Genomic DNA, 12,596 nt, shown 5'->3' with positions numbered 1-12,596 from the left:
GAAACTGAAATTTGGAGGGGTTGATTCAATAAGAACTGCAGCATTATTATCTTGTCCTAACCATGTTTCAGTTAAAAACATAAAATCAAGCTTGTGCTTAATAATAAAATCACTGATTAAAGTAAATTTAGTGTGTTAACATTATTTTCCCCATGTTTGGGGACATATTGTGGTTGGCAAGGGATACATAAATTTGCAGAATGCATAGAGTAAATCTTAGAATTGTATTTTTATTTTGTATAAAAACCCCCACATATGCCACCTTCTTGTGCCGCTGTACTAAAACCTTTTGCCACTCCATGTAATAATTTCTAGATACACAACAAGTTTGGTGTGCAACTTTGGAGTCCAATCAATGAAACAAGAATGGAAGTGCGGTTTAGAATTACCTTCACTTCTAAAAATACTTAAATAGTGTTGGCATGCTATTTTTATTTAACCTTTATTTAACCAGACATGTCAATTGAGAACCAATTCTCATTTACAATGACGACCTGGAAGACTGTAGACAATATAAAAGAGAGAAAAAAACATCTACAGCATATACACATTGATCCAGGATCATACACTTCACAACAAAAGTACAATATGTACAGTATAAATAAAAGCTAAGTAGCTAAAAGCAGGTGCAAAGATCTTGAACAACTGTTTGTAGTGAATCTTTGAAAGTGGAGATTGGAATGAATGAACTGAGTTTTAATGATTGTTGTAATTGATTCCAGTCACATGAAGGGGCAAAGTGCAAGGAGAAGCAACCAAGTGGGCTTTAGGGATGACCAAATTAATGAAACTGCTAGAACTTAAACTATGATTAGAATTATGGGTATTTAGTAATGAATGGAGATACAGTGGGTATGGAAAGTATTCAGACCCCTTTAAATTTTTCACTTTTTGTGTCATTGCAGCCATTTGCCAAAATCAAAAAAGTTCATTTTATTTCTCATTAATGTACACTCAGCACCCCATCTTGACAGAAAAAAACAGAAATGTAAAATTTTTGCAAATTTATTAAAAAAGAAAAACTGAAATATCACATGGTCATAAGTATTCAGACCTTGTGCTCAGGATTGAGTAAAAGCACCCTTTTGAGCTAGTACAGCCATGAGTCTTCTTGGGAATGATGCAACAAGTATTTCACACCTGGATTTGGGGATCCTCTGCCATTATTCCTTGCAGATCCTCTCCAGTTCTGTCAGGTTGGATGGTGAACGTTGGTGGACAGCCATTTTCAGGTCTCTCCAGAGATGCTCAATTGGGTTTAGATCAGGGCTCTGGCTTGGCCAGTCAAGAATGGTCACAGAGTTGTTCCGAAGCCACTCCTTTGTTATTTTAGCTGTGTGCTTAGGGTCATTGTCCTGTTGAAAGGTGAACCTTCGGCCCAGTCTGAAGTCCTGAGCACTCTGGAAGAGGTTTTCTTCCAGGATATCTCTGTACTTGGCCGCATTCATCTTTCCTTCAATTGCAACCAGTCATCCTGTCCCTGCAGCTGAAAAACACCCCCACAACATGATGCTCCCACCACCGTGTTTCACTGTAGGGATTGTATTGGGCAGGTGATGAGCAGTGCCTGGTTTTCTCCACACACACCGCTTAGAATTAATGCCAAAAAGTTCAATCTTGGTCTCATCAGACCAGAGAATCTTATTTCTCATAGTCTGGGAGTCCTTCATGTGTTTTTTGGCAAACTCTATGCAGGCTTTCATGTGTCTTGCACTGAGGAGAGGCTTCCGTCGGGCCACTCTGCCATAAAGCCCCGACTGGTGGAGGGCTGCAGTGATAGTTGACTTTGTGGAACTTTCTCCCATCTCCCTACTGCATCTCTGGAGCTCAGCCACAGGGATCTTTGGGTTCTTCTTTACCTGTCTCACCAAGGCTCTTCTCCCATGATTGCTCAGTTTGGCTGGACGGCCAGGTCTAGGAAGAGTTGAGTGCTGCAGAAATTCTTTTGTAGCCTTGGCCAGATCTGTGCCTTGCCGCAATTCTGTCTCTGAGCTCCTTGGGCAGTTCCTTCGACCACATGATTCTCATTTGCTCTGACATGCACTGTGAGCTGTAAGGTCTTATATAGACAGGTGTGTGCCTTTCCTAATCAAGTCCAATCAGTTTAATTAAACACAGCTGGATTCCAATGAAGGAGCAGAACCATCTCAAGGAGGATCAGAAGAAATGGACAGCATATGAGTTAAATATGAGTGTCACTGCAAAGGGTCTGAATACTTCTGACCATGTGATATTTCAGTTTTTCTTTTTTAATAAATTTGCAAAAATTTCTACATTTTTTTCTGTCAAGATGGGGTGCTGAGTGTACATTAATGAGAAATAAAATGAACTTTTTTGATTTTGGCAAATGGCTGCAATGACACAAAGAGTGAAAAATGTAAAGGGGTCTGAATACTTTCCGTACCCACTGTATGTCGGTGTTTTACAACAGGGGTTTTATAAATGAACAGAAAATTATGTATCTGTCTGTGGGACTGGATTGAGGGCCAGTTCAGAAAATACAGGCTACAGTTGTGAGTGTTAAAGCAAAGCCCAGTCACAAAATGGATGGCAGCATGTTAAAGAATGTCTAGTTTGTGAAGGAGCGTTTTTGAAGCAAGCCTATAGACTACATTGCCATAATCTAACATGGGAAGAACTGTCATTTTGACCAGTAGTTGTTTTGCAGGATGGGTTAGTAAAGATTTATTAAGGTAAAGGAAACCTATTCTGAATTTAGGTTTTCCTACATCACTTTTGATGTGGGATCATTCAAATGAGTAAGCTGTCTAGTCAGATACCAAGACACTTGTAGGAATTAACAAGATCAAGGGTTCCACTTCTAGGTCAACATAGGATGGCAGCATAGAACTTACTGTCCCGACCAAATAATATGAAATTCCTCCATAAGTCAAAGTAATATAAGAACAAATCAAAGTTTAAATACATAGAAAGGGCGAGGGGGTGGTGTCAAAACAGAAAAATAAAAAGTCTGCACTAGGTACAGTCAAAGAAAGCGAAGTACTGTGACACGGGGAAGTAGCTCCAGCACAACTAGCCTAGCCATAGACATGCTAGATAAGGAAGAAGATCCGGCAAGTCTGATACTGATCCTCAAAGAAATATGTGACTTCAGACAACCAAAAACTTGATGACATAATGGAGGAGAATTTGTGAAAACCAACTCAAGACTACACCATGTGGAAGCAAGTATTGTGGGGACCGAGAAGTTGCTAAGCGCAGAGGAGGTACTAGTAGAAATGCCAAAAATGCAACAGCAGCTCTAGAGGGCCGCTCCAGGAGAGAGAACGTGAAGATATATGGTATTCCCAAGAGAGTAGGAGGGCCCTATCATTATAGTAACAGGGGCGAGCAAAAGGTAGCAATGTTCGCAGATGACGTTTTAGTTCTTTTGAGGAAGCCTGAGGAATCATTTAAAGAATTGATGATGTTACTCTCTGATTTTGGAAAGCTATCGGGCTATAAGTTAAATATATCAAAAACACAGGTTATGACCTTGAATTTCAGTGTTTACAAATCCCTAAAAGATGATTACAACCTTAATTGGGAAGCCGATCCACTGAAATATCTGGGAATAAACCTGACAAAGGACCTTTCAAAACTGTTACAATCAAACTATGGACCATTATCCTCAACAATAAAATCAGATTTGCACAGATGGAGTCTTATTCCCTAACTAAGCTTAAATTCAAGAATAAATGCAGTGAAAATGAATATCCTCTCACGATTGTTACACGTTTTTTGGACTTTACCGGTAGGAGTGAATGATGTTCAATTTAAGGAATGAGAAAATCGGTTTCCCGTTTTATTTGGCAGGGAAAAAATATATATATACAGTGGGACAAAAAAGCATCCAGGGATCGGGTCGCCGAGGTCCCCATCCTCGACCACTGCCCGATCCACTATGCACCGGCCCCTTATGGATCCTCCTGCGGGTGGTGGGTCCACAGAAGGACGGCCCCACGTCACTCTTTCGGGCTTTGCCCGGCTGGGCCCCATGGGGGGAGACCCAGCCACCAGGCGCTCGCCTACGAGCCCGAACCCCAGGCCTGGCTCCTGTTGGGAATGTTTGGCCGAACCCACTGTCAGAGGGGTCTTTAACTCACACCTCCGAGAGAGCTTCTACCAGATCCCTGGGGAGGCTGGGGACATCGAGTCCGAATGGACCATGTTTTCCACCTCCATTGTCGACGCGGCGGCTGGGAGCTGTGGCCGTACGGTTTCGGGTGCCTGTCGTGGCGGCAATCCCCAAACCCGGTGGTGGACACCGGAGGTAAGGGATGCCGTCAAGCTGAAGAAGGAGTCCTACCGAGCTTGGTTGCCTTGTGGGACTTCCGAAGCAGCTGACAGGTACCGCAGGGCCAAGCGTGCTGCAGCCCAGGTGGTGATGGAGGCAACAACTCGGGTATGGGAGGAGTTCGGTGAGGCCATGGAGAAGGACTACCTGTCGGCCCCGAAGAAATTCTGGCAAACCGTCCGGCGCCTCAGGAGGGGGAAGCAGTGCTCTACCAACGCTGTTTACAGTGGAAGTGGTGAGCTGCTGACCTCGACTGGGGATATTGTCGGACGGTGGAAGGAATACTTCGAGGATCTCCTCAATCCCGTCAACACGTCTTCCATAAGGGAAGCAGGGGCTGGGGATTCGGAGGCTGATCCATCCATCACCCAAGCCGAAGTCAGAGGTAGTTCGGCAGCTCCTCGGTGGCAAAGCACCGGGGGTGGATGAGATCCGTCCCGAGTACCTCAAGTCTCTGGATGTTGTTGGGCTGTCATGGCTGACACGCCTGTGCAACATCGCGTAGCGTTCGGGGACAGTACCCCTGGATTGGCAGACCGGGGTGGTGGTTCCTCTTTTTAAGAAGGGGGACCGGAGGGTGTGTTCCAAATACAGAGGGATCACACTCCTCAGCCTCCCGGGGAAGGTCTATGCCAGGGTGCTGGAGAGGAGGATCCGGTCGGTGGTCGAACCTCGGATCCAGGAGGAACAATGCGGTTTCCGTCCTGGGCATGGAACACTGGACCAGCTCTACACACTCTCGAGGGTGCTCGAGGGTTCATGGGAGTTTGCCCAACCAGTCCACATGTGTTTTGTGGACTTGGAGAAGGCATTCGACCGGGTCCCTCGTGACATCCTGTGGGAGGTGCTCCAGGAGTATGGGGTCCGGGGCCCTTTGCTGGGGGCTATCCGGTCTCTGTACAAACGCAGCAGGAGCTTGGTTCGCATTGCCGGTAGTAAGTCAGACATGTTCCCAGTACACGTTGGACTCCGGCAGGGCTGCCCTTTGTCACCGGTTCTGTTCATTACTTTTATGGACAGAATTTCTAGGCGCAGCCAGGGGCCGGAGGGAGTCCAGTTCGGGGACCACAGGATTTCATCTCTGCTTTTTGCAGATGATGTTGTCCTGTTGGCTCCATCGAGCCAGGATCTCCAGCGTTCGCTGGGGCAGTTTGCAACCGAGTGTGAAGCGGCTGGGATGAGAATCAGCACCTCCAAGTCCGAGGCCATGGTATTCAACCAGAAAAAGGTGGTTTGCCATCTCCAGGCCAGGGGAGAGATCCTGCCTCAAGTGGAGGAGTTTAAGTATCTCAGGGTCTTGTTCACGAGTGAGGGAAGGACGGAACGTGAGATTGACAGACGGATCGGGGCATCGGCAGCAGTAATGCGGTCGGTGTACCGGTCCGTTGTGGTGAAGAAGGAGCTGAGCCGGAAGGTGAAGCTCTCGATTTACCGGTCAATCTACGTTCCTACTCTCACCTATGGTCATGAGCTCTGGGTCATGACCGAAAGAACGAGATCGCGGATACAAGCGGCTGAAATGAGCTTCCTCCGCAGGGTGGCCGGGCGCTCCCTTAGTGATAGGGTGAGGAGCTCGGTCACCCGGGAGGAGCTCAGAGTAGAGCCGCTGCTCCTCCACATCGAGAGGAGTCAGTTGAGGTGGCTCGGGCATCTGTTTCGGATGCCTCCTGGGCGCCTTCCTGGGGAGGTGTTCCGGGCATGTCCCACCGGGAGGAGGCCCCGGGGAAGACCCAGGAAGACCCAGGACACGCTGGAGGGACTATGTCTCCCGGCTGGCCTGGGAACGCCTCGGTGTCCCCCCGGAAGAGCTGGAGGAAGTGTCCAGGGAGAAGGAAGTCTGGGTATCCCTGATTAGGCTACTGCCCCCGCGACCCGGCCCCGGATAAGCGGTAGAAAATGAATGAATGAATGAATGGGACAAAAAAGTATTTAGTCAGCCACCAGTTGCGCAAGTTCTCCCACTTAAAAAGATGAGAGGCCTGTAATTTTCATCATAGGTATACCTCAACTATGAGAGACAAAATGAGAAGAAAAATGGTGGAAAATAAGTATTTGGTCACCTACAAACAAGCAAGATTTCTGGTTCTCACAGACCTGTAACAACTTCTGTAAGAGGCTCCTCTGTCCTCCACTCGGTACCTGTATTAATGGCACCTGTTTGAACTTGTTATCAGTATAAAAGACACCTGTCCACAACCTCAAACAGTCACACTCCAAACTCCACTATGGCCAAAACCAGAGAGCTGTCAAAGGACACCAGAAACAAAATTGTAGACCTGCACCAAGCTGGGAAGACTGAATCCGCAATAGGTAAGCAGCTTGGTGTGAAGAAATCAACTGTGGGAGCAATTATTAGAAAATGTAAGACATACAAGACCACTGATAATCTCCCACGATCTGGGGCTCCACGCAAGATCTCACCCCGTGGGGTCATAATGATCACAAGAACGGTGAGGAAAAATCCCAGAACCACTCGGGGGGACCTAGTGAATGACCTGCAGAGAGCTGGGACCAAAGTAACAAAGGCTACCATCAGTAACGCACTACGCCGCCAGGGACTCAAATCCTGCAGTGCCAGACGTGTCCCCCTGCTTAAGCCAGTACATGTCCAGGCCCGTCTGAAGTTTGCTAGAGAGCATTTGGATGATCCAGAAGAGGATTGGGAGAATGTCATATGGTCAGATGAAACCAAAATAGAATTTTTTGGTAAAAACTCTACTCGTCGTGTTTGGAGGAGAAAGAATGCTGAGTTGCATCCAAGGAACACCATACCTACTGTGAAGCATGAGGGTGGAAACATCATGCTTTGGGGCTGTCTTTCTGCAAAGGGACCAGGACGACTGATCCATGTAAAGGAAAGAATGAATGGGGCCATGTGTCATCAGATTTTGAGTGAAAACCTTCCATCAGCAAGGGCATTGAAGATGAAACGTGGCTGGGTCTTTCAGCATGACAATGATCCCACACACACCGCCTGGGTAACGAAGGAGTGGCTCTAGAGGAGATCTGCTCTAGAGGAGATCTGCATGGAGGAATGGGCCAAAATACCAGCAACAGTGTGTGAAAACTTATCAAACTTACAGAAAACGTTTGATCTCTGTCATTGCCAACAAAGGGTATTGAGATGAACTTTTGTTATTGACCAAATACTTATTTTCCACCATAATTTGCAAATAAATTCTTTAAAAATCAGACAATGTGATTTTCTGGATTTTTTTTTCTCATTTTGTCTCTCATAGTTGAGGTATACCTATGATGAAAATTACAGGCCTCTCTCATCTTTTTAAGTGGGAGAACCTGCACAATTGGTGGCTGACTAAATACTTTTTTGCCCCACTGTAATTCGCTTTTCTACAGAGAAGGGGGATGGAGTTGGGTAAGAAATACAGCAGGCTGTCCATACCTGAGGCCCTGGAGACTGCCAAACAACGACTCACAGCCCTGGCCACACGCCTGAAGAGGTACACCAGAGAAATAGAAGCACGGAGAATAAACAGGATGTTCTCCACCGAACCATCCAAAGTGTACTCTCAGTGGGGGGGCAGTAACACGAGAGCAGACCCACCAAGGCTGGAGACTGAACTGAATACTGGAAAAACATATGGGAGAGGGAGGCATCACATAACACCAATGCCCAGTGACTGGCAGACCTGAGAGCAGACCTCAGCAAACTCCCTGAACAGGAACCAGTAACCATCGCAACGGCAGATATCCGAGAAAGGGTCTCAAACATGAAGAACTGGACAGCACCGGGGGCCTGACATGATCCACACCTACTGGCTAAAGAAGCTAACTGCCCTCCATGAGTGCCTGGCAGCTCAAATGAACCAGCTGCTAATGGATGGGACTCACCCAGAGTGGCTAACTGAAGGCAGGACAGTCCTGATCCTGAAGGACCCCCAAAAGGGAGCAGTCCCATCCAACTACCGTCCGATAACCTGCCTCTGCACAACATAGAAGCTCCTGTCGGGCATCATAGCGGCTAAGATGAGTAGGCACATGGCTCAATACATGAGCGGGGCCCAGAAAGGAATGGGTAAGGACACCAGGGGAACAAAACATTAACTACTGGTGGATAAAGCGGTCGCTCGAGACTGTAAGACCAGGCAGACCAACCTGTGCACCGCCTGGATTGACTACAAGAAAGCCTACGACTCAATGCCTAACACATGGATCCTGGAATGCCTGGAGCTGTACAACATCAATAGGACCCTAAGAACCTTCATAAGGAACTCAATGGGACTGTGGAAAACAACCCTAGTAGCCAACCTCAAGCCGATAGCACAAGTCTCCATCAAGTCCGCGCGGCATCTACCAAGGAGATGCTCTGTCCCCGCTGCTGTTCTGCATAGGCCTGAACCCCCTCAGCCAGATCATCGCTAAGATGGGCTTCGGATACCGACTGCGAAATGGGGCAACCATCAGCTACCTACTGTACATGGATGACGTCAAGCTGTATGCCAGGACTGAGCGAGACATCGACTCACTGATCGACACCACCAGGATATACAGCGACGACATTGGAATGTCATTCGGACTGGACAAGTGTGGTGGAATGATAACAAAGAGAGGGAAGGTTGTCAGGACTGAAGGAGTTGAACTCCCAGAAGGCAGCATAGCGGATGTTGAGGGAAGCTACAAGTACCTTGGAATCCCACAGGCAAATGAGAACCAAGAAGAAGCCGCAAGGAAAGCAGCCACAGCCAAATACCTACAGAGAGTAAGGCAAGTCCTAAGAAGTCAGCTAAATGGGAAGAACAAGGTCCAAGCCATCAACACCTACGCCCTGCCGGTCATCAGATACCCCGCTGGCATAATAAAATTTCTAACCTTTCTAAAATTTTTACGTCCCAAATGGAGGAAGGATACAAAGCTGCTGCAAGCTCTTTTAGCTGCAAGTAAACAGTTCATTACAAGAAAGTGGCTGAGCTGTACTCTGCCAACATTGGAAGACTGGTATGGATCAATTTTGGAAATATTTTAAATGGAAAAATTGACATACTCTAAACAATCCAAAAAGACCAATTTGATCAAATTTGTAATAAATGAATTGGAAAACTGGTCCAGCTCCTTTAAGCTGGATTGGTTCCACTGGTGTACAGCAGTCTTTAGGTCAGCCCACAGATTCTCTATTGGATTGAGGTCTGGGCTTTGACTGGGCCATCCTAACACATTTAAATGTTTAAGTGTTGCTTTTTGCAGTATGTTTAGGGTCATTGTCCTACTGTCACCACAGTACGTCCTTCCAGATGTTTGGGGAGTCTCCCACATGCCTTTTGGCAAATTCAAGATGTTCTTTCCTGCTTTTTTATTTATTTATTTTTTTTCTGGCCATTTTTCCATAAAGCCCAGCTCTGTGGAGTGTACAGCTCCACAGTGGTTCTATGGATAGAAACTCCAATCTTTCCTGTGAAGCTCTCCAGTTCCTTCAGGTTTATTATTGGTCTTTTGGATGTTTCTCCAATTAATGCTCTCCTTGCCCGGTCTGTGGAGTTTAGTGGGCAGCCCTGTTTTGGTAGATTTACTGGGGTGCCATATTCCTTCCACTTTGCTATGATGGATTTAATGGTGCTCTGCGGGATATTCAGAGTTTTGGCTATTTTTTTGTAACCCAACCCTGATTTGTACTTATCTAAAATTTTGTTCCTAACTTGTTTAGAGAGCTCCTTGGTCTTTATCGTGCTGCTTGCTTGATGCTGCATTTTGCTCAGTGGTGTTGCAGACTCTGGGGCTTTTCAGAGCAGGTATATATGTATGCTGAGAAGATGTGACAGTTAAGACTGCACAGGTGGACTCAATTTAACTTATGTGATCTTTTAAGTAATTGGTAGCAGGACTAATTTAGGAGCCTTATAGCAAAGGGGTGAATACAAACGCACACACCATTTTCATTTTTTTATTTTTTAGAATACATTTTTTATTTCATTTTACTTCATCAACTTAGGCTATTTTGTGTAAATCTATTTAAATTCCAGGTTGTAATGCAACAGAATAGGAAAAAGGTGAATACTTTTTTAAGGCAGTATAGCAGGACACCACGTAGGAAAGCACTGCTCAAAAAAACTGCAGCACACTTGATATTTTCCAAAGATCACGTTGACACACAGCAATGTGGAAAATTCAACTCAATTCAATTTTATTTGTATAGCGCCAAATCACAATACAAATCATCTCAAGGCACTTTACAAAAAAGAAAAACCCAACAAATCCCTTATGACCAAGCACTTGGCGACAGTGGAGAGGAAAACTCCCTTTAACAGAAGAAAAAACCTCCAGCAGAACCGGGCTCAGTTTGGGCGGCCATCTGCCTCAACCGGTTGGGGTGAGTGGATAGAGCAGAGAGAAAAGAACAACAACAATAAACAACAAATAGACACTGCAGGTTGGTGGGACCAGTAATTGCACATCAGCAATATACAGCTCCAGGACCAGGGACACCTGCAGAAGGTACACAGAGAGAGAACAGAGAGAGAGGGAGAGAGCACAAACTGTGTAAAGAAACAAGATAAAAGTTTTCCATTTTCCAAACATAGCATCAAACCAGCCCCAAGTACTGGTGTCATTGTAGCCAGAATGTCTTTTGAGTTCCTGTTCAGCAAATGTTCATTTCCAGTCACACTCCTTGTCAGTCTGGTATTGGTGGTGAACTACTGAGTGATCTGCTGATCTTGCCATAATTCGTAACTCATCGACATTGTTAAAATCACAGTGAAGAGAATAAATGTGCATAACGTGATCTTAAGGTTAGACTCCTTTTTGTTCAGAGGATGCACTTGTGCATGATTCTCCATTGTTGGGCACCAGATATCGCCTTTGTCACCTTCCTGTATTCACCTGTCTTGACGTTTATTGGAGATTGAAGTGTGGGCCCTGCCCAATCAGCACTTCTCCCCCTCACCGAGGTGAACATTTCAGGTGACAAATTAGCAAAATAGTGTGATATCTTAACCAGTGCTGTGTTAACAACTGTGCATTTTTCTGTGTGCAGTAAGTGTGCAATGGCATGCGGAACCATCAATTTTAGATCAGAATAGCCAACAAAATTGCATGATGCTAGAACGACTTTCTCTGCTGCAGTGACTGCTCTCAGACAGAGAGGAAGGCCTGTTGCTACTGGATCCAGCTTTGACGAGAAATAAGCAACAGGTCGTAGTTTGCCGCAATGAGGTTGGCATAACACAGAAGTCATGTAACTGTCCTTCTGGTCAACAAACTGATTGAAGGTTAAGTTAGGATTACTCAGACCCAGTGTGGGAGCTACGGTGAATGCTGCCTTTAAATCCAGAAAGGTCTTTTCTCCTTCAGGAGTCCACCTGATTTTGTCATGCGCAGAGAGTTGTTTACCACGCAGCATAGCAGATGGGAGTTTCACGCAGCGAATAGTTCGGGATCCACTGTCAAAATTATGTCATGCCAAGAAAACTCATTTGTTTTTTTGTACTTGGCTTAGGAACGTTTTGAATTGCAGCAATTCTTTTTTGTGACAGTGTCTTTCCTTCTGGGGTGATGATGTGACCCAGATATTGTCACCTTTTGTTGTACAAACTGCAGTTTGGAAAGACTGACTTTATGACCATTTTCTGCAAGATGTTTTTAGCAGATGCACTGTATCTATTTTGCATGCTTCTTCAGATGGACTACAAATCAGCAAATCATCTACATACTGTAGTAGTAATTCCTACTGAGAGTCTGATGAAAGTAACTCAGACTTTCAGAGCAACCTTGAAAACATGTGGTCCTGGTGTAAATCTTTCCTTCAAATGAAAAGGCAAACCAGTACTGGCAGGGACAGAAAAGAAAGCATTGGCCAAATCTACTACTGAAAAATGAGTCGAATCTGGTGGTACCAGAGACAAGATGGTTTGAGGATTACTTACTTCTGACGTTGTACAGTCGCTCTGTACTTGGTTGGATCAGTGGTTGGGCTCCTTAGGATGAAAGCTTCTCAACCCACGGGGAGGAATCGCTATTTAGTGCGCACTGTTACTCTCCATCCTTTGGAGTCCAGACCGTGCATCCATCCCACTCGCTGACACCAAATATGTTGTGGCAAAAGCAAAACTCAGGTTATAGGATGGCAAGTTTAATAGGCAAAGCAGCAGAGTCACAAGTAGAGCATTCATTCTGCAGAACAGGCCAAAGCTGACTGACCCAGGAAAAAGGAAATGACAAACTTTTATATCAACTCAGCAGTTTAAATTTACAAATCAATCAGTCACATGTAAATCACGCCAGCATGACAACACACAAGTGAATACACAGTGGTCAGTAATATGATTATCATGTCTGTGTGGACTAC

At 45.6% G+C, this 12,596-nt stretch overlaps 1 protein-coding gene across 1 annotated transcript in view; it reads left to right on the top strand.

Annotated features, from left to right (window-relative positions):
- The window catches only part of zfr (zinc finger RNA binding protein), a 79,991-nt gene that overhangs the window by 64,843 nt on the left and 2,552 nt on the right, over positions 1–12,596 (top strand). The window lies entirely within an intron of this gene.

This window comes from Mastacembelus armatus, unplaced genomic scaffold (genome assembly GCF_900324485.2).
Source record: "Mastacembelus armatus unplaced genomic scaffold, fMasArm1.2, whole genome shotgun sequence".
NCBI lineage: Eukaryota > Metazoa > Chordata > Actinopteri > Synbranchiformes > Mastacembelidae > Mastacembelus > Mastacembelus armatus.
This window is presented reverse-complemented; position numbering and strand designations above follow the sequence as displayed.